The following is a 20,459-nucleotide window of genomic DNA, read 5'->3' as shown; positions in this document are numbered from 1 at the left end:
TGACTTGGAGGCGGACACATCTGGCTGTAAATGTTCTCCCTGATGTGTTTGTGGATGATCTTGACAAAAGTTTGCTGTTTAAATTTCTTATTTGTGTCTTTTAATGTCTAATAATGTAATTTTTGATAACTCTTCCGTTTTGAGTCATGATGGATGAGAGCATTTCACAATAAAAGTGCCAAGAATAGGGGGGTTTTCGCCAAGGGCAATCATCAATGTTGAAAAATAAAGTCAATATGGAAGTACAAAATTCTGCAGTTCCTGAAGTGTCCACTAGAGGCTGGCTGCAGAAGAACAGGAAGTCACATACACACCCATTCTAAAAAGCCTGTTTTTACAGCAGAGATGAACATGTTTACAGCCTGGTTCAAAAAACCAAATAGGTGTGATTAGCTCATGTCTGGATGGACACACACTGTACGGGGGGTGAATGTTTTGATGACTCATCAGTTTTGATTTGATGAAGGATAAGAGTTATTCACAATAAGGCGTGTAGCTGACCTGATTGACAGGTGGGCGCGGTGTAACGGTTTGTCAGGAGGTTTAAAACCCGCCTCAGCTCCAGCTCTCAGCCTGTCGTTAGGTTGACTGAAAGTTAGACTGAGACAGCATTTCCAGCATGGAGACTGCCATCGATGGCACTCCAGCGCCCCCTGCAGGAACAGAGGGGGGACGTCACTTAGACTTCATCCATTAATATTTACAAATTTCGCAAATCAAAAAGATGAAACAAAGTTTATTTTGTTGCATTAAAACAAAAAGCATACACTGAATAGTAAATATGCAACACAAACTTTTTTTTTTGGTCAAAGGCTGACCGTCTAAACAAACAGACACTGTCAATAGACGATTATTATTATTAATCTTTTGTCTCTTTGTTTTTTGCTGCATGGTATATCTTCCGTCTCTCCTTCTGATCAGGGCGAGGGGCTTGTTTCTGTTATTGAAGCCGAAGTTTTATGGGTGGAACAACACAAGCACATTCCTTAATCATAATGTGCTGTGTAATGTTGTTTTCTTTGGACCCAGTCAACAGAGATGAAAGAGTTCCACTGAGCAATACATCTAAAGAGAGAGAGAGAGAGAGAGAGAGAGAGAGAGAGAGCGAGAGAGAGAGAGAGACCTGAGGAGGGGCCACATAGACTTTAAGGGGGTTAAATGGGACTTTGGTTACCATCAGATCTTAGACGTAGACTTTCTTTATTGTCATTCAAACTTGTACTTTACAGTGCAGATAAGAACAAAATTTCGTTGCATTTGGCTCGTTGTAGTGCAGGATAAAAACAGCAGCATGTATTTACATATAAAAAATAAAAATAAGGTGCAGATATAAATAGATATAAAAAGAAAAACTATGAGTAAAAATACTATACAGATAAATATATTGCACGTTATATTGTGTTTTACAGTCCAGTGAGGTAGTCCTGTGTGGGGGTTTGAGGGGGAATGGAGGGATTATTTTTTCGTGTTCAAAAGTCTTATGGCCTGTGGGAAGAAGCTGTTACAGAACCTGGAAGTTCTGCTTCGGAGGCTGCGGAACCTCTTTCCAGAGTCCAGCAGCGAAAACAGTCCTTGGTGGGGGTGGGAGGTGTCTCTGCTGATTTTCTGAGCCCTGGTCAGACAGCGGATCTTTGCGAGATCTCTGGGTTTAACTCGTAGTTGTTGATGATGTTCAGAGGAAACTCCAATTTGAAGTAGTTTTTGGGGTGCAAATGGCCTAGAGGTTAGGTAGTCCTCCAGGCGGGCTACCCAGGTCCAAGTCCAAAGCTGCAGATCCTATTCTGCATGTCATTCCCCACTATCCCTCTCTTTCTCCTGGGTTTCCTGCTCTGTCCACTCTCCTCTCTAGACCTTAAAGTTGACCTGAGAAGCTGATCCCCATTTTTAAATTCTTATACAGTGTTACAACGCTGGATGCCCAAACTAAACGAGGGCAAAGTTTCAGATCATGAGGTAAACACATGTTGGAGTAATCCCAGGATGAGTCTACAGAGGGCGCTAAACACTTTGTTTTGCAAATTACGGCATAGTTCCTCCGATATGAAACCAAGAATTTCACCAGATTACTTCAAGCCTCTACATAATCTGATTAAAACCTCTTACAGAGACTCTCTTCTCCCAGCACTGGAGAACAGCCCTCCTCTGGCAGTCCTGCAGCGTTCTGCCACCCCTGGAAGGCTTCCAGAGAGCTGACTAATCAAAAGAGAGCGGGCACGTTGCAATGTATGAACTGTTTGTAATATGTTAATGCATTTGGGAAATTAAGGTCTATCTTTTGATTTGTTGTTATTTCTGAAAAGTTTTTGTGTTTTCTGAATTGTTATTGAGTTCGTAGTTTTGTGAAATGATGTTGTGATGCTTGAAATATCTGAGTTTAAACCGTCAGGGCCATCATTGTGAGACATTCTTCCACTGTCAAACTGAAAAGATGAAACTAGAAGGTATTATTGAAGTATTATTTCAGCTATAACGGGCAGACTGTTGACGCACTGGGTTATTCTGTCTGACTGAGCTGAGGTGTTATGACATGGGAAGAGATCAGAGACATATCAAATCAGAGCTGAACTGATTTTAAATTGAACGGTATTTCTCTGACAGCATTTTTCTTTCTCTCAAAATACTCTGCCCTGGTATCCAGCAGATTCTCATTTGGATGGATATCTGTGCATGATCAGATCTTTGCATTTCTGCCTGAGCTTTAGTGTTTTGTTAAATATTGAAGTAACTGTCCTGGAAGAGAGAGAAATCAAAAGCAACAAAGAAGCACCGTCTGAGCAGAAAAAACAAACTGTTGGTGCATAAAAAAACATTTTAAGTTGGGATGCCTTCTGTGCATACCCTGAGAAACATCTGAACACGACCAATCTTTTCTACTTGAGTTCAGCCAGCGATCAGGAAGGAATTCCTGCTGCTCGGAGAGGGCGGAAAAGCAGGCACGCTCGGGTGTGAAGAGACATGCTGGATGGGGGCTTTATTAAACGGAGTTAAATAAACAGAGGGAGCTGCTGCAACACATTCTGCCAAAGCTACAACCCACAGGAATCCCGCAGGAAAAGAATACTCGCAGTGTGATGCTTTTTTAATCCAACCTCAAACCCTGCTCTGAGGACGTAGACTAAACACAGTAACACTCAGTAAACCACTTTATTCACATCAGCGCATCACAATGCATCTCATGACAAATTGCACTGACAGATAGATTACAGGCTACGGCCGGCTGTGATATATAATCAAAGTGCTACATTGTCGTAATCATGAATAAAACAGGTAACAAAGAGACAAGACCTTCTGATTGAATTTAGAAATATAAGACTATAATCGCCACTAACAAGAGCACTGTTAAAAAAAAAACAACTAGTTATGACTTAAAAAAGTTAGTGTCTGGGTTGCCTTAAAATGTTAACTTACCTGAACTTAAAAAACATAAGTTGAGATAAATTTGTGATTATTCCAAAGAAATAAAATGTTCTGTAGTCAAATAAACTTGACATCAAGTCAGTTGTAGTTCACAAAACTTTTTAACACAACTCAGTTCCTGTGAAATTATCTCGTTATCTAGTTGAGGCAAAATGCTCTTTCAATTTCTTTTGACTTGAAATCCAAAGTTAAAATACTTTAGCAAAAGTTGAATCCATCTAAAATATTGAGTTAAATGAATTAATCAATTTAAATTGAATATATACATACATTTATATTTTAGTCAACTTAAATCAGTTCAGCGTATACATTACATTTAGTGATTCTCTTTGCTTTTGTGGAAACTTTCAACTTCCTTTCAAATACAAATAAAAAAAAGGTATAATCTCTACAGGTTATTCGTTTTATCATAGAAACCAACCAACTTTAGTTCTAAAACCTTTGACAGCAGATCAGATCAAATAGCACATCTAAACATTTACAAATGTTTTTACCTCTTGTTGGTAAAAACATTTCCACCCAAGAATGTGCAAAAAAATCAGTTGTCCTTCTTTTGCTACATTTATCGGTCACTTTTCTCAGTATCTTCAGATGCAATAAACGTATAAAATCCGGTAATTTACACATTTAATGAGGTGATCTTACTGAGGTAACACAAACATTTCAGAAAAGATCTGTGAGACAATGTCCAAATATTTTTTGGAAGCTTTCAGAAAACTCCTGACCTCAGAGCTTTACAAAGAAGCTGTATGTAACAGACCCATGAGCATAGCTACCATATGCTACCAATAGTCATGCTGCTTGATCTGATGCTCCAGGACGACCTCATCTTCTATCACCAGGAGGATGCTGACATTGTTATGCCGTCCTCAGTGTCTGTAGATTTACAGAAGACAGAAAAAAATAGATATAGCTGTAAATTGTTTGTAATACTCTCTGAGAAACAACCTTTTTAGCCGGCAGATCCACCTGTAATCCTTCACTCTGAGTGAACTGAGCACAGACACAAAATATGGCAGCGCCCAGTAAGACCTCAGGGCTTCTCTCTTCCTGCAACCCTAGCCCTGTGGCAACACTTAGGGGAGTTTACAGTCAGCTGAATCAGGACATAGAAAACTTGACATAACATTGTGACAAAGTGGGTGAGAAGATCTTCTCTTAATCACCACTTGTCACTTAAGTCTTTATTTAATATCAAATCACATCATTGATTACAGTTGTGTATTTAGCTTTAATTTAATTTTGCTTGTGTAACATTGCAGCACTTACTACTATCCCGGGTTTGTTTGTGTTAGCAATAAGTTACAGTTCACATCAAAGCATAAATTAACTTAAAGCAAACACACAGTCTTGACTTAGTTCAGTCATTTTTATTTAGTTTCTGGAACTGCAAAATATCTTTGATTGTCTTATCCATACTTACCTCTGTTTGTTCTTGTGTTCAGTTTCCCATGTGGTTCCATGCAGCTAAAAAGGGATAGCCCAGCACTTCCTGGGTGTTTATCAGATTGATGATGTCATCACTGACATCACTGGGGCAGACCATTTTGAAGGGGTGTTATTTCTGAGAAATGTTTTCTTTCTAATAATTTAGTTCATGTTTGAGTTACTGGTGGAATGTAATTTAAATATTTAAAGTTAATTTAGTTGAGTAAATGATCTGAGGTTAATTTAAGGGTTTATGTAGATTTCTTTGCTTTAAGAGAAAAGTGTAAACACACTACTTGAGTTGTGCTGCACCCAGCTGCAGCCATTTGGTTAATGGGGCCATCTATAAAGCCAGGAGACGTGCACGCTTGCATGAGGAGAGGTGAGGATGTGCTGCCTGTAACATGGTTCTTAGTCTGATTTAATCATGAAGTAAGTTGCCTTATTTACATTGAACGTTTGTTGTTTTTTTTAAGTTAACATGTGTTGGTTTAATCACTGAAAAATACTCACCTCTTGGAAAATCTTCATCTGCTGAATTGCCTTTCTACAACCTTCCTAGACAGTTGTGTGAACTACTTCACAAACATTGAGATTGACATTTCTTTCCATGTATCTAGCGATGTGGAAAATTCCAAGCTTTGGTCTGCAGGGACTCAGACTTTTTCTGACAAAGTCCAACCAATCAATGTGAACACTAGTGTGCCAATTTGTAAGTGTGGAAATGCTGTTTTTTTCCAGATGCAGGCAGATCCCAGTCTCTTCTCCTCCAGTGGTTCAAACTGGAGTATTGTTGTTGCTGATAAAATGGTTATCCTGTTTTGATCAGAGTTCTCAAACCATCCTGCTGCTTCTGGTCATCTCAGTAAGTTCCTCTCATCTCTGACTCACTGTTTGCTATCTGTCAGAGGCCTGTACCAGAAAGAAGGTTCAACAAATTATCAGGCTGTGTTTGAAACATCTACTATACTTGAGTACGTACTGATTTCTCTGGCAAAATATTCAGTAGATCATCAGACCAGTCTTCGCTGACTGTTTCCCATAATGGAAAGCACCAGGTAAACCTTCATTCAGACATCAGGTCTGTTTTTTGAGTCCATACCTTAGTTGACATCTTGTTATATTAAGTTGACCTCTTTTTCATAGGCCTAGTTCTTATAATTTGGTTTGTAAACTAGAGGTACTTATGTGCATATGGACACTGATGACTCTTTTAATTATGTATGGGTGAAGTCTGCCATTCTTTCCAAATTACATTAATCCTGAGACTTGCAGGCAAAGATTCTGCTCCCTGGACATCAACCCTGATGAGAGCCTTTAAGAGTTGTATGTGATGCTCAAGGAGCTCTTGGGGGAATGGATCCAGCCAAAAGATAAAAGCATCCAAGAAGTAAGTGAAATAATCATCCTACAACAATATTTAAGAATGTTGTCCCCTGAGCTTCAGGTATCGCTCAAAGAGCATGACACGGATTCAGCAACGGGGGCCAGCAAGCTGGCCGATGTCTTTGTGGCTGCACGGAAAAGGGTCAACCATGGAGCTACAATGCATGGAGGATGACAAAGGACAGCCACAAACCAGCCCAACAGTTCCAACAGGGGGAAGCATCCAGTGCAGGTAAGCCTCCCATGTGGGAGGGGCCAGCCAGCTAGCAGGCCAACAAAACCCTCTCGCAAAAAGCTAATTTGTTATTTACGTGGACTTGAAGGCCATACTAAACCCATCTCAGCTAAGATGACACAAATGTGCTTAAAAACTACTTTTATATTAAAATGCAAAACATTGAAGTTAATGGAACCATTCTTGGGGTGTTGCTTGACTCTGGGAGTGATTAGACACTGGTACAAAGGAAGTTTGTACCACCCAACATTATCAGCAGCAGTGACACCATCCCTATCTGTTGTGTTCATGGAGATGAGAAGCCTTATCCAACAGCTGACATCTACATTAAGGTAAAAGGTCAAATTTACCTTTTGAACATTGGGGTTGCTGATAATCTGCCTTTTGATGCTGTTCTAGAAAGAGACCTACCAGTTATTTTTGATTTGTTGGAGCCAGAACAAAGCAGACAGTGTAACACTGTGGTAAACAGAATGCAGGCCATGCAATTCAATGAGCTCCTTTTCAATGAGGAGTTGGAGACCACACCTGGGAAGTGTCGGAAAACCCGCAGACAGAGAAGGCACAAGAAATTCCAAAAGACAGTGATGACACCACCAACCAGCACTGACCCAGAGTTACCACTAGGGTTTCAAGTTCCAGGTAATATAAATGATATGCAGAAAACTGATCCGAAGGCGCCGGAAGCTTAGTTGGACATCATAAGTGATGAGAATATCCAGCAAAATGGCATCCTCTATCATCAGCGTTGCAGCTAGTGGTTCCCCAAGCAGCTAGAAATGCCATACTTGCCTTGGGGCACTCGGTTCCCTGGGCTGGCCACCTGGGCCCACAAAACCGCAGCTCTCACTTAAAAGAAAAGAAACATTTCCACTGGCCTGGCTTGCGCAGACATGTGGCTCAGGTTTGTGTTGCCCTCAGTGCCAATCAATTTTTATTTGTATAGTGTCAACTCATAAGAAGTGTTATCTTGAGACACTTTACAAAAAGCAGGTAAAATACCTTACTCTTTGTTATGGAGTGTTTCCTCATAATGTTTCCCATATATAATGTTAAGCGAATCGGTCAATTAGTGTGCATAGAGGACTTATCATTAACATGTACAAACTGAGATCGGTCGATAAGTAAGATTCAAACCAACTTAAAGCAGTCCCTGTAAATATTCTAGTCTGTATAATAGGATCTGATGGTGTCAAAAGCGGCACTAAGATCTAACAAGATGAGCACAGAGAGAAGTCCCCTGTCTGAAGCTAGAAGTAGATCGTTTGTAACTTTAACTAGTGCAGTCTCAGTGCTATGGTGGACTCTAAATCCTGACTGAAACTCCTCAAATAAACTGTTGTCATGGAGAAAGTCACACAGCTGATTAGCTACCACCTTCTCCAGGATCTTCGCGATAAAAGGAAGGTTGGATATAGGCCTGTAGTTGGATAGAGTTCCTGAATCTTTTTGCGTAGAGGTTTGATTACCGCTACTTTAAAATACTGTGGTACATACCCTGTCAGTAAAGACATATTGATCATATCTAATATAGAGTTGCTAACTAAGGGAAAGATTCCTTAAACAACTTGGTTGGGATTGGGTCTAAAAGACAGGTTGATGGTTTCGACAAATAATTGAATTTAGCTCTGAAAGGTCGATTAGAGAAAAACAGTCTAGACGAATATCTGGTCCTGGAACTGTCTCTGCCGTATCAGACGTATCTGCACCAGGTAAGGGCAGGAGGTTACCAATTTTGTCTCTGATGTCTAGAATTTTGTTGTTGAAAAAGCTCAGGAAATCATTACTGCTGAGGGCTAAAGCAATACAAAGCTCAATGGAGCCATGACTCTCTGTCAGCCTGGCTACAGTGCTAAAAAGGTATCTAGGATTGCTTTTGTTTTCCTCGATTAGAGAGAAGCAGCTCGAGCATGACGTAGAGCCTTCATATATTTTCTCTGACTATCCTGCCAGAATAAACAAGATTCTACCGTTTTGGATTTCAATGCCATAAGCAAGATCCAGGGTGTGGTTAAAACGATGAGTAGGTTCGTTTACCACCTCGGTGAAACCAATAGAGTCTAATAATGACATGAAAGCTGTGCTAAGGCTATCATTATCAACATCCACATAGATATTGAAGTCATGTAACAATTATTCTATCACTGCTAAGGACTAAATTTGATTAAAAATTCAGATAGTTGGATGTGAAAGACTAAGAGCAAGGCTTTCAAAAGAAGAAAAATTCAGCTTTGGTCGAGGGTTAACGAGAAGACTAGAATTAAAAATAGCTGCTACTCCACCACCTCGTCCGGTGTCTCGGTGTTTCAGTCAAACAAAGTAAATCAATATGCTGATATCAGATCATTCACTAAAAGAGATTTGGATGCTAAGGACCTAATGTTCAAAAGTCCGCAGTGACTTTTCAGATTATTTTTTTTCTTTTTTTTTTTTCTTCTTCTTCTACGTTTGGATGAGCCGGGGCACAGACACAGTACCTATAGTATAACTACAGTTCAATTCAGAATTACAGCTATAGTGACTGGGAGACAGATCTAAGGGAGGCACAGAGAAGCATCTAAGACTGCAGCTCTGCCTCCTGGTCTGAACTGTGTTGTTGTCAAGGTTTTGGACTAATAACCTCTGCTATGTTTCTAGATAATAGAGCTGCACCGTCCACATTAACCTTAGTGACTTCCTACTGGCGTAGTCGGGAGTCATTAGTGCTGACATGAATTACGATTGTATCAAATCTACCTTTAGTCTTTGTCAGCAACTTTAAATAAGATGCGATGTCGCCCGCTCTGGCCCCGGGTATATACCTAACTATGCCCGCTGACTTCGCTAGCTTCACGTTTCGGACTATGGAGTCTCCAATAATCAGAGTTTTATTCTCGACGGGTGTGTCGCTAAGTGGGGAAAATTTGTTTGAAACGTGAAGTGGTTGGTGGGGAACTGTGTGCTTCGATTTTCGACTATGCTAACATCTGCTAAAACACCCCCCAGAGCTCCAATTCAAACACTACCCATTATTGGCACCCCATTTGAGCGCCTTGGGATGGACATTTTTGGTCCTGTAGAGAGAAGCAAAGCAGGGAACCAGGATATGCTGGTTATAACAGACTTGGCTACCAAGTATCCAGAACTCTTTCCACTAAAATCCATCCATGCTTTCTGTTTGGTACAGTTCTTTTCAAGGGTGGGCTTCCCTTGTGAAATATTAACTGATCAGGGAACTAACTTTGTCTACTCTGCTGAAACAGGTGTACCAGTTACTGGGTATCAGGAGCCTCAGGACTACACCACGTGTTCATCAAACGGATGAGCTAACAGAGTGCTTTAAACAGATGCTCCGGAAGTTGGTAAACAACACTGGTACAGACTGGGATCAATGGCTTCCATACCTCCTTTTTTGCATACAGGGAAGTACCCCAATCCTCCACTGGTTTCTCTCCTTTTGAACTTTTGTATAGACATAAAGTTTGTGGCAGACGCCCAGCAGCAACAGAAGTCCTGGTACGACAAGCCAGCCAGGCAGAGATTCTAAGACCCTGGACAGAAAGTGCTGGTGTTAACAAACTGTTGGCTAAATAGCAAGGACCATTCAAAATCCTAAAGAAACTTGGGCCAACCAGGTACCAGGTATCGACACCAAGGCACTCACACTCCAGTAGGGTACTTCACATATATCTCTTAAAAGAGTGGGTGCAGCAACCTAAAAGCAGAAGTGATCCTAATAAGTGTGTTGGATGAGCAATACTTGCCTCTTTATTGACCTGGTAGACCATGATCTCAGTAACCAATCAGGTGGCCAATGGCTTCAGGTGAGATCTAGCTGTAATTCAGATGTTTTCCAGGAGAATCCTGGGAGAACAAATATTGTTGAACATGCCATTGTTGTCAGAGAAGGTGCTTCTGTGAGAAGATTAAGTTACAGAGTGCCTGCTGGCCTCACTGAGGAGGGAGGTTAACCTGATGCCTTCCCTGGGGATCATCAAGGCTTCAAAGAGCTAGTGGTGTAACCCAGTGGTGCTTGTACCAAAGGATGGAAGCATAAGGTTCTGCATTGATTTCAGGTACCTGAATTTAATTTCTCTTTGATTCTTAGCCAACACCAATAATGTATGAACTGCTTGAAAGGCATAATACTTGACCACAATAGATCTCTGCAAGGGTTATTGGCAGATTCCTCTCACCGATCAGTCACAGGAGCTGACAGCCTCAAGGACACCATGGGGCCCTTTCCATTTCACAGTAAAACCATTTGAGTTTCACAGCGCTCCAGCAACTTTCCAGAGACTCATGGACCAGGTCATTTGTTATTTCTCTGGTTTTGCTGCAGCATATCTAGATGTCATTGTCATTTACAGTAACACGTGGGAGGAACACCTGCAAGCTGTCTTGTATCGCCTTCATTCTGCCTGGCTGACTGTCATCCTGTCGAAGTACCTAGGCCACGTCATCTTCAATGGGGTTGTACGCCCTCAGGTCAACAAAATCCAGGCCATAGAGTCCTCGCCCCTGCCACAAACAAGGAAGCAGTGCTGATCTTTTTTGGGCTATCAGGCTTCTATCACTGCTTCAAACCCAATTTCTCCAACAGGGCAGCTCTTCTCACAGACTTGACTAGATCCTGGAGTCCCAATCAGATCCAGTGGACAGAGACGGCAGTGGCAGCTTTCAGTGATATCCATCAATCATTGACTTTGACGAACATTTTCTTCTGCAAACTGATGCTTCTGACAGGGCTTTGGGAGCTGTGTTACTCCAGGGACTTCAGGATGATCGGCATCCAGTCGCTACATCAGCTGGAAACTGTTCCCCAGAGAGGTTTGATCTTTGACGGTGGAGAAGGAGGCACTGGCTATCAAGTGGGCCCTTGATTCCTTCCGGTACTACCTTCTTGCTCAAGAGTTCACCTTGGAGACGGATCACAAGGCCTGTTTGGTTTGTAAACTTCATTTTCTATTTTTGGGTAAAATAAAAACCTACCTTTTCTTTAAACTTACTCCTGTGTCTCGTGCCTTACTGCTTGGTCCCTAGCAGTCCCCCACAAGAGAATCCTACTCACCAGGGTAAGAGTGTTTATAAGTCACACTACAAGTGAAGGCCTGTGTCTGGTCATGAAATGTTTGTCTGATTTCACCTATGGCTTTGATGATGTCACCAGTTGTAATAATCCCAATGAATTTCATTACCTACATAAAGATGTGGCTTCTTCTTTAGGCTTTGGTAGAGAAACCATCCAGTGGTGACGGGAAGACGTACCACTATCTCCTCACACAGAAATACGAGGGAAAATATGTACACCCATTTTTCTGCCGTACGTACGTTTGATAAGTGAAGGCCAATATGTGTTATGTTTTTGTCAACAGGGATATACAATGTGTTTCTACTTGTGTAAAGAATGGGTTTTTCCACATTTCAAACTTTGCCTTATTGTTTACGAAATGAAACATAAATCTTTCTTTTTGTCATTACAGCCATAGAAAAAATGGATGTAGGATCTTTGAAAGAGGTTACCCTCTTCTGTTAGGGTTATTTTTTATTTTCTGATAAGCAGAACTTTAATCCCACCTCTCTACACATTCAGCTCCAGTCTCAAATCAAGAGAGACTTATGCTCGACCAATGATTACCACATCAAGGGCTGCAGTACAGTGGTGATGTTCAGTCTGGGCCATGAAAACACTTGGTGAGTTATTGTTTTATTACGGCGCTTGAAAAAATATTTTTCACTGGTGTATCCATGAATTAAACTGTATTGGAAGATATCCTTGCTACCTTGTTCATCTTATACGTTTATCACTGCTGTTTTTCCGACTGCATTTTAAACTGGTTTTAGCTTTAAGATATTCCCTCTGGACACCTTTGTGGACAAAATCTGTAATATTTGCTTTTGTATTTTGCTGTTTTTTCTGCTTTTGTTTTCTGGCCTTTTTCCTGCTTTTGACAGGGAACAGGTACTTAACTTTATTTGGATGCATGTCTTTGTTTCTTCCATTTTGTAAAATATTTCTATTAATATTTTATGTTCAAACTATATTATAAAATGCTCACCTTATCTCTCCAGATGCAATCATAAAACATTTAACCGGTTTCCACCGATGGCGCTGCTCTGTAGCGACCCCGGCTGCCTCGTGCTAAGAACCCAAAGTATTTATATACTTAATGTTATCGTTTGATGTGAAGGATGATGTTGATGTGTTTTTTTTTTTTTATGGCTGCAGCATGGGTGAAGAGCCAAAGACAAATTTCTCACTTTGTGAGATAGTAAAGTTAATCTTGATCTTAAAACCATCCCCTGCGACCACTTCTGCTCCCTGATATTGTTTGTTCTGTTAAACTAGTTATTTGTATTTATTTATACAAAATATTAGTGTTTTTAGCATTTTATTCATGTTTGTTTAGAAGTATTTTTAAAATAAAGAAATTCTGTTAAATATAAAAATGCGTAAGTAAAATGTTCTTGCGATAAAGTCTGACTATAGCGATGTGATTGTTGCAAATCCTTTCATTGGGATAACAATGTCACTGAATTTACTCACACAGCCCTATAGCCTAGCCTGACCCGTTTTTATTTTGTTCTTTTTAAGGAGGATTATTATGATTCCAAAGAGGTGCAGAATCTCAAGTCCCTGGAAGAAATACGACTGCAGACTTTCACTTCAAGTCTTTGAGAAGGTGTGTCTTTCATGGAAAACTAATTTTACGATATACAAGTGTACGACAAGGATGAGGGCCCCGTTAAGTTATTATTTTTTTAAATTTTGAGATTACACTTGTAAATTTCCGTAATAAAACGTTTTTGTTTTTTTTAACATGACCCTAAGTGTTTGAGATTCAAACAAATCTGGAAATTCACACCCAGAAAACAAGGGCTGAAATATTGATAAAATCTAAACATATTTTGGTACCACTTAGTTTACAAGTTTTATTTTAAGACAGAGAATGCTTTGTGGTGTATCCATGAATTAAACGGTATTGGAATATATCTTTGCTGCCTTGTATATGTTTATCATGGATGTTTTTCCTTTTAGGCTGTAATCATTCTAATTGAACTGACTTTGACCGGGAAGCGTACGGAGTGTGGAGTTCTTCATGCTGATCGCCCGCCACAGTGGAGAGCAGTGTCCTGACTTGTGACGAGCTTCTTCTACAGTATATCAAGGTAAAACAACACCACCAACCCTTGTGCCCTCCTAAAATGTATTTATATTTTTCTGCTGTGTTAGTTAAAGAACTTTTCACTTGCTCAACATTCAATTATTTTCAGGATTGTAACCCTTTAAAATGCAAGGTTATTAGTTTAATGGTGATTAGAGTCTTTGATATGTCAAAGACTAGCAACACAATTTATTTGATTGCATTAGTCTTTTTATGGCCAAAATCTGCAATAAAATGATAAATGTTTGCATTTATATTTTGCCTTTTTACTGCACTTTTTATGGCTTTTGACAGAGGAAAAGATCTGGACCCTGATATCACAATGTAAATCAAGTAAAAGGCAGATTAAATAACATACAGTACATAAAGGAAAGAACAAATGAAAGACAGTAAAATAAAGACACATTTAAATAGTGACATCATTATTTAAATAGAGGGGGAAGGGTTTTATAATAATGCAGACATTTGTTATATTTTCTATTGTTAATTTAAAGTAGTGATTTCAGTCGGGACTTGAACTCTAGAATAAAAATTGATTAAATGAATCCACGCTCGTTTGTTTTGATTTGGAGGTGGACGTGACGTGACGATTTGCATTTAATTTCGCACAGCATTGTGGGTAAAATACAATTCATTTCCTGAAAGCACGCAGCCGATCCTTACTGCATAAAACCAGGAAGTTAGCATCCATACTGAAATGTTCAGTATACTGAGGTGGACCCAAAAAATGACCACGAGGGTTCAGTCTACTGAGAAGTACTGACTACTGAACTGTGGATATTCAGAATGGGCCTGTTAAAGAAACTTTATTGATCCCCCCCCCCCCCCCCCCCCCCCCGTGGGGGAAATTTGTGAAGAGAGGAGGACCGTTCCCGGAGGTACTGCAATACCGGGTCGGAGCAAGCCCCTGTTCCATCTCCCAAGTCCAAAAATCAATTTAATATATGGTCCCCGGGTAGGGGACGTATCAGATATTAAACTGATAAGAACAGATACTACACTTGATCGTAGCCAAAAGGCAGCGAAGCGGCTTTGTTTGCCTGCCAGCCATATTTTCCTGCTTAGCTCAGCATCTGTGGTAAATGGACTTGAGCTTATATAGCGCTTTACTAGTCTGGAAAAATGGCTAGTCCTGTGCAATTAGCATTAGCCACGATTCTAACAAGATGCAGGTAAAATGTCATATGCCAATGCTAATCAGTTAGCTTTTGTGTTGTGAAAAATGTAGCATCCATTCCGGCTTTTTGTGATCTGTAAAAGCAAAAGTTTGGCACCATGAAGGGTGAAAGTAGCTTAGCCACAGTATGTAAATGAGTAAGGAATAGTTTAATGGAAGTTATGATGAAAGTTTTTCCTCTTTTGTTAATTTCACTCTTTTGTGGTGTCACACAGAACTTCAGTGTTTCATAGTACAGTTATTACAATATATTGTCCAATAAATAAAAAGCTCAACAGTAAATTGATAAAGAAAATCTTTAACATTTTTTGTAGTACATCAGAGCTAATGGAAAATTGAGAATAAAAACAGATGTTATTTTAATACTTGGTGTTCAATGCAAAGTGCTTAAATTGAGATGAAGCCTGTGTTGATGCTGACGTGCATGTTTATCTTTATAGGGGTGGTGTGACCTGTCTGTAAATCAGGTTTTCGTAAAAGGTGGATTTTGGGCTCATCCAGAAGACCATTCATCGACAAGAGCATCCACCATAGAACTGTGAGCAGCAACTGGATAGTGAGCCCAACCTTCAAGACCTCAAGTGGGATTAAAAAGACTGTTTCTTCTAAGGAAGAACTTCCTTTGCTACTTCATAGAGCACAGATGAAACACACACCTGGATTGAGCCCCAATGAAAAAGACTGGGCTTAGACACTTCAGATGTTTGTTTTATTTCATGTGCATGTTTATTAAGTTGTTAATTGTATTAGTAAATTGTATATTGTAATCTTGATCTGCAATATTTGTGTTCCTTACATACAAAGTTTGAAAATGTATTCCTGTGTGCATCTCTTGACTGGTATTCAGACCTTGGGCTCCAGGAGTCCTACTTCTCTGATGTTTGTCCACCTTCAACACTTTATTTACATTAACATGGGTTAAAAACAACTATGCTTTTCCCCTGAATTTGCTCAGATATGTTGGTAGCTATGACACACCAAATGTTTTCATAATGTTGTTAGCAGTTAAAGATAATACTTGTATTTGTAGTAGCGTCTTTTTACCAACTGTTTGAATGGAAGTTCAATAGACCTCCTTTTTGTTTCTCCGTTTACTTGAAAGTTGGACCCTGTTCCCACTGAGCTGTTAATAAGTGCATAATAAAGTATTTAGTAACCTTTATAAGGCATTAATATGAACCTAATAAAGTCTTATTAATGTCAATAAACATCTTATGAATGTTGATAAGTGGTCTATAAACAAGTTTCTTTGTGTTAATTAATATCTTACAACCCAATTATACATGAATTTATAGTTTAATTAACACTCATGAAGTCTTATTAATGTATATAAAGTGTCTGTACATTTCTAATAAGAGCCTATAAGTGTCTTATAAGACATAATAAATGGGTTAAGTATGCCTATATTAACACTTATATAGTCTTATTTGTGTTAATAAGAATCTAATAAGGTCTTATAAGTCACTTATTAACTGTTATTAATGCTTATTACAAGCACCTTAATATAAAGTGTTACCAAGTTCATTAGTTACAAAGAAAGAATCTGTTTCTTCCAGAATCTTTTATAGGACATGAGAAAGAAAATGTTTAATGGGAAGTTGTAGCTTTTGCAAAGCTTCTGGGGTGAGCATTGTGAGGCAGACCTATGTCGTGTCCCCCGGGGGGTGATCCAGGAATATTAGTTGCCAGAGATGTTGCTACACGCCATCTTGTCCGCGTATGACCAAAGGGAGAGCTGTGTCTGCATCCTCAGCACAAAGTCAGACACGCTCCCTGTGTGTTTTGGCCTGCACCAGAGCTACCTCCCTCTTCACAGATTCTGTTTGTCATTTCCATGGAAAAGATCTGAAGGTGCAGCCGGGTGGAGGAGGGTTTCTAGTTTGGGTTCCCTTAAAATCGCGTCGCTACTTTTTGCAGATGATGTTGTTCTGTTTTTGCGTCTTTTATAGACGGGACCTCCAGCAGGCATTGGGGCGGTTTGCAGCAGAGTGCGTAGCAGTTAGGTTGAGGGTCAGGACCTCCAAGTCTGAGGCCGTGGTTCTCTGCTGGGTTTGCTCCCCCCGTGTGGGAGTTTAAGGGGGCGCAGGATAGCCAAGTGGTTATGTTGCTTGCCCAATGTACAGAGGCTGTAGTCCTCTTTGGAGGTTTTCCGGGCATGCCCAACTGGGAGGAAACCATAAAGATGATGGGATTATGTATCCCATCTGGCCTGGGAATGCCTCCAAATCCCCCAGGAGGAGCTGGAAAACGTTGCTGAGGAGAGGGATGTCTGGGTCGACCTGCTGAGCCTGCTGCCACCAAAACTCAGCCCCTGATAAGAAGAGGAAAATAAATGGATGTATGCATGGGCATAACGTGAACATTCATGGAGTGTAGCTTTTAATTTAGAAGAGTTTTCATCTAAAATTATAATTCAACTTCACTTTTAACGTCTCGTTCCAGATTAGTCAGAGCACACATGTATGCAGAGGGATCCCTGAAACTTTAAATCTTTATTCTAAAATGAAACACAAAACGATCGACCACAAAGTTTTACAAATGAAGCTTTACCTTTACACATCAGTGTTTTTAACAGATACTGGACAAAGAAAAAAAGAACAATAATCGGTGTTTGAAAAGTCAGTTCAGAGTCATTTGTGTGAGCTGGTCTGTGGTGTTGTAGTACTCAAAATCCGTGTTTTGAAGGTCTTGGTCTCGGAATCGAAAGCATTTTCATTCGGTCTTGACTCGGTCTCAGACTGGGTGGACTCCAGATTTGAAATCAAGGCCACCACTGATCGGATATTTTTCCAAGTAATTACTGTGATTAGAAGGAAAACGCCTCCTTACCATCCCGGTGTTACTGTCTGACACGCCCACTGCACACAAGATGATGATTTTTCATTGATATTTATGATATTAGTCTTGACTCGGCCTCGATCCCTAAATGTCTTTGGTCTCGGGTCTTGGTCTCGGTTAGTAGTCTTGACTACAACATTGTCTGTACTGAGGAGCTTCTCAGACCTCTTTCTTCTCTTTCTGTCAGAATAAGTCTCTGCTGCTCACACCTGTGAATCGGATGAGTTTAAATTGTGACAGGAGATGATGGAGACACAAATGTTTGGCTGAGACGTCTGTGAAGAATCCACACAAACTGCCAAACTTCAGTTTACATGTTACACTGAACAGCATCGTGTCAAAGAGAGTGCTCAGCAAAGCAGAATGTCTCTGATCGTGCAAAAGTAATGTAGTCATCGTACAAGTTTAGAGAAGAAGCATGAAAACCTTTTTGCATATTATGTTTAAAGAGAGCATCTGAAAGTTTGAGACCTGTGGCTCCTTTCCTGCATGTGATTCCCCACTCTCTCTCTCTCCCTGATTTCCGACTCTTTCCACTGTACTATCTCTCCAATAAAGGCACAAAAATGCCCAAAAATAAATCTTAAAAAAGACACCTTTATTAGAAATGTTGCACCGTCTTTGAAAGAAATGTTAGCCTGATATCATTGTTCATGATTTTTTATGGTTCTCTGAAATCATTTGATGTTCCACCTTCACCCAGCTGCAGCCTGTCTGCATGTCTCTCCAGCTACAGTAAGTACTAATACCTGTGTGTGAGGAAGGCCATCCTAACCCTAGGCCTGTTACAACATCTATTGTAGAAACCTAAAGTTGATAACTGTCGAGCTTTAGGAGCTTCCTGAATGTGCTTAAGTGATTATTTGATGAATGTAACAAAGACAAATTGATGTCTAGCGTGTTGAAATAAAAAAAGAGCTCAGATTTGGCGTGCTGCTCCCAGGTCTGCGGGGCAATCTGTGTTTTCAAACAGAGGCGGATCTATTTGTGTTTGACTGTGTAGGCTTTGGTTATCGTCATGGTTACAGCACAAGGGCTTTTCATGCTGTCGGCTGCACCTTCAAGACATCTCCTGATCTGTGGTTGCCGTTATGAGACATTATGTTTTTCTTATATCCCACTTGTAATCATAGCAACGTAATGACAGTGAGCGATGCAATTATCTGCAGAGAAATGCACAACATGACTCTTAACTCTGAGTGAGCCCTGAGGCCAGAGTTATAATCACGCCAACTGTTGTTTATACGACTTCTTATGTCAATAGTTATAATCCCGTTGATGGGTTTTTAGAGGCTATTTGGTTTGATACATTTATTTGATGGGATTATGTCCTCACGTCTGTCCAAGTCCATGTCTAATGATAACAACTATAATTTGTTTTTCAGAGTAATGGGTGGTTTCACAGCCTCAACAGGAAGACTTCTACTCTGTCGGATCTCATTTACTGAGCTTAAACTGCTCACAGTTTGTTCAACTTGCTACTTCCTGAAGTCTTACAGTTCATGGTTTTTATACCTTGCAATGAAAGTTAATGATACACGTGCTTTTGATATGTTTTAATTGTTAAATCATTTTGTCAATTCAAGCAAAAACGGAAGGTCCAATGAATAAGATGTGTAGAGAGTGAGATGATAAAGGTATCTTACTATCTGATCATTAAGGAAACATGCTATGTTGAAGTGCTGGCTTCTCTGACAACAATGCAGCAGCCAGTATGTCCTCCTTCTAACTTTAGATTCTGCTCCTGAATGCTCTGGATTTGTTTGGACCAGAGAAGGTAGGAGCTTTTAATATAACTTACCAAACAACAATGTTATGAAGCTTCAAGCTGAATCCACAGCTCCTTCACGGGGCTTTAGAAAGGACACCTCTCGTTTTTACCTCAGATGGTAAAGAAAGGGAGAGTGATGATTTTGTCGGACTTCCTTGTTCCTTGTTTTCCTGGATCAGACTCTTCTGAATCTTTTTACTCACCTGCCTCTTAGGGCTTCCAAACATAATAACAAAAAAGGTTTTTATATAAAAACATCCAATCAAAAACCAGATAAATGAGTGTCACATTGCCTTCATGCACTAATCTCTACTCTGTCATTTCTGCCAATATTTCTTTATTCTCTAAACTGAGTCAATATGTGCTGTGCTTATTATAACACTGCAAGGGTGACATCTAGTGGTTAAGTGTGAGCAGTGCAGTGGGGAAGCTGCACACATTGTTGTTAAAATGTGAGAATGAAACAGAGAAAATCTTGATGTGTGATTGTGCTTTAAACCAGCGCTGACACAACATATCAAAGTGGTGAATAATTAAGATATTGAGCATATTGCTTTCTTTATTTCCTAATATATATAATATAATAAATAGTATAATGAGTTATAGATCTTGAGGTGTGCAATAAGAACTCAGCATCCAAACAGTCAGTCTGCTGTAAATGTGATATATTTGTTTTAATGCGACATTTTCTGGCAGCGGCACGGTCTGAACTGTTGACATGTAAACTGGATGCTTTTCAATAAAATACAAAATCTGGATGTGGATCAGAGTACAGCTTGGATGACGGATATTTTCCACTCTCTTCTATACTGTCAGCGGTTCCAGGAGCAGATGGGTCCGGACCGGAGAGGAGCGAACGCGACAGATGACAGACGGTGGTCTCTGGAACCGCCTCACACACGACAGCCTGACTTTGACTGCTCTGATCTGGTCCGTCCTGTGAGAGGCCGTCCTCTGCCATGAACCGGGGCAGGAGGAAATGTGGATATCTGCGTGTTTGTTCACATTATTTAACGTCGTTATCGCAGAAACAACTTCACAAAGTGTTCATCACAACTGAGA

The 20,459-nt window shown here is 40.1% G+C and overlaps 3 long non-coding RNA genes and 1 pseudogene across 5 annotated transcripts; 1 reads left to right on the top strand and 3 right to left on the bottom strand.

The window, feature by feature from the left end:
* Nucleotides 1-3,130: 3,130 nt before the first annotated feature.
* LOC136180364 (uncharacterized) lies at nucleotides 3,131-4,909 on the bottom strand. Its single transcript, XR_010667053.1, has 2 exons — nucleotides 4,841-4,909; nucleotides 3,131-4,293 (listed from the first exon to the last, which is right to left on the bottom strand). It is a non-coding gene; the product is annotated as an uncharacterized lncRNA (long non-coding RNA).
* Nucleotides 4,910-9,088: 4,179 nt separating this feature from the next.
* Nucleotides 9,089-16,003, top strand: LOC114921479 (uncharacterized). Of its 3 annotated transcripts, none has more exons than XR_010667070.1 (4): nucleotides 9,089-11,768; nucleotides 11,929-13,128; nucleotides 13,485-13,615; nucleotides 15,229-16,003. It is a non-coding gene; the product is annotated as an uncharacterized lncRNA (long non-coding RNA). The 3 variants fall into 3 exon arrangements; XR_010667071.1 differs by having other exon boundaries at nucleotides 9,089-12,139; nucleotides 13,041-13,128; XR_010667069.1 differs by having other exon boundaries at nucleotides 9,095-13,128.
* On the bottom strand, nucleotides 14,468-14,642 carry LOC114921480 (U2 spliceosomal RNA; annotated as a pseudogene).
* A 290-nt stretch (nucleotides 16,004-16,293) lies between the features above and the next one.
* LOC136180387 (uncharacterized) lies at nucleotides 16,294-19,701 on the bottom strand. The gene is made up of 2 exons (XR_010667072.1): nucleotides 19,428-19,701; nucleotides 16,294-17,099 (listed from the first exon to the last, which is right to left on the bottom strand). It is a non-coding gene; the product is annotated as an uncharacterized lncRNA (long non-coding RNA).
* Nucleotides 19,702-20,459: the final 758 nt, after the last annotated feature.

This window comes from Labrus bergylta, chromosome 10, assembly GCF_963930695.1.
Source record: "Labrus bergylta chromosome 10, fLabBer1.1, whole genome shotgun sequence".
Lineage (NCBI taxonomy): Eukaryota > Metazoa > Chordata > Actinopteri > Labriformes > Labridae > Labrus > Labrus bergylta.
This window is presented reverse-complemented; position numbering and strand designations above follow the sequence as displayed.